The 1,467-nt window shown below is 46.8% G+C and overlaps 1 pseudogene; it reads right to left on the bottom strand.

Moving 5' to 3' along the window:
* Positions 1-721: 721 nt before the first annotated feature.
* On the bottom strand, positions 722-830 carry LOC130125669 (5S ribosomal RNA; annotated as a pseudogene).
* Positions 831-1,467: the final 637 nt, after the last annotated feature.

Below are 1,467 nucleotides of genomic sequence, written 5' to 3' on the forward strand. Positions count from 1 at the left end.
TGAAGATCCTGTTTTAGCAAGCTCCGACACTCGTCAAAAGGACACGGCGTGAATCCCCCGTGACTCGCTCACGCCTCACGGTGATCATTACACAGTTAAACTCACAGAGCTACCGATGTGTGCACGCCGAAGCCGAACACCCAGAGGGACCTGCTGCTTCCCTCGCCGTGGCCACGTTTCTGTTGACAGAACACCGAGTCACGAGACGCCTGTAATCGCTTAGTCTCTGTCATCAGAGGACAGCCTTCAGTATTCATTTTAGATCTCGGGAAATTCGGCGTCCTGTCAAACAGGTACGTCGACGTGGCGAGTGTCAGAACGCATCGGTGGAGACGGAGCGTTACACGTGTTTTGAGACAGCGTCTTCTACAAAGCTACGCCACAGCACGAGCAAATGTGTGTAGTGTGCTTTTAGAAAGCACAGCTTTTATGTTTTCACACCGTGCATGTGTGTAAGCAGTGTTGTTTTTTTTTACTTCTTGTTTTTGTCAAAATGTGTTCATTTGCATGTGTGAAATCTCAAATATAGATGAGAGACTGACAGGAAGGAAAAGCTGTCTGCAAAAAGCAACCCCGTTACGACATCTGATCCGAGATGTGTTTCTGACCCTTCACGTACGGTACGGCTCTCTAACACTTACTGGACATGTGACCCAACATATTTAACATATGTTGTGCCTGACTGATCCAGAATAACCAGACGTTACTTTACTTTTCCCGAAGCTTACAGCACCTGGTATTCCCAGGCGGTCTCCCATCTGAGTACTAACCAGGCCCGACCATGCTTGGTTTCCGAGATTGGGTGTGATCAGGGTGGTATGGCCGTAAGCCAGACATTACCTTATTTAACCTTCAGTGCATTGACTATTACTTTAGGAGTAGCCCTTAACATAATACACACAAGTATTGCCATTGTGCATTCACACGGCCACTGCAGGATATTTACACGGCGTTCACAGAATGAGTTTTCCGGTCTACATTTCATTTGTTCACAAGTCTTCGCTTTACAGGTCAGCTCTTTGTGTGTCACCGCATTGAGCAGTAAGCACTTGTGATATTCAGAGTTACAGCTTCCTCTTTCATAGTGTTCCTCATAACAATCCAAGCGAGTACACAAAACCTCCACCCACACCCACCCACACACACACACACACCAACACAGAGCATGCACCCACACAGCATGCACCCACGCAACACCCAGAGCAGACCCACATTTTGAGCATCGTCGGATAATGAAATGGAGTTAATACCGATGAAGGCTGGGGTGGAGGAGGAAGTGCCTGGCAAACACCAGTGAAGCACAAGGGTAAGGACAAGAGAGGAGACATTTTATTTATCCACTCTGGAAAACTGAAATGTGAGGCAACAAGAAGACACAAGATGTTACAACAATCAGCCTCTTAAGAAACCAAACATTGGTAGAGAAACACTGCTGTCTAAGGTAAAAACTGTGGTGTGGTCACAATA

The sequence above is a fragment of the Lampris incognitus genome, chromosome 15 (assembly GCF_029633865.1).
Source record: "Lampris incognitus isolate fLamInc1 chromosome 15, fLamInc1.hap2, whole genome shotgun sequence".
Taxonomy (NCBI): Eukaryota; Metazoa; Chordata; class Actinopteri; order Lampriformes; family Lampridae; genus Lampris; species Lampris incognitus.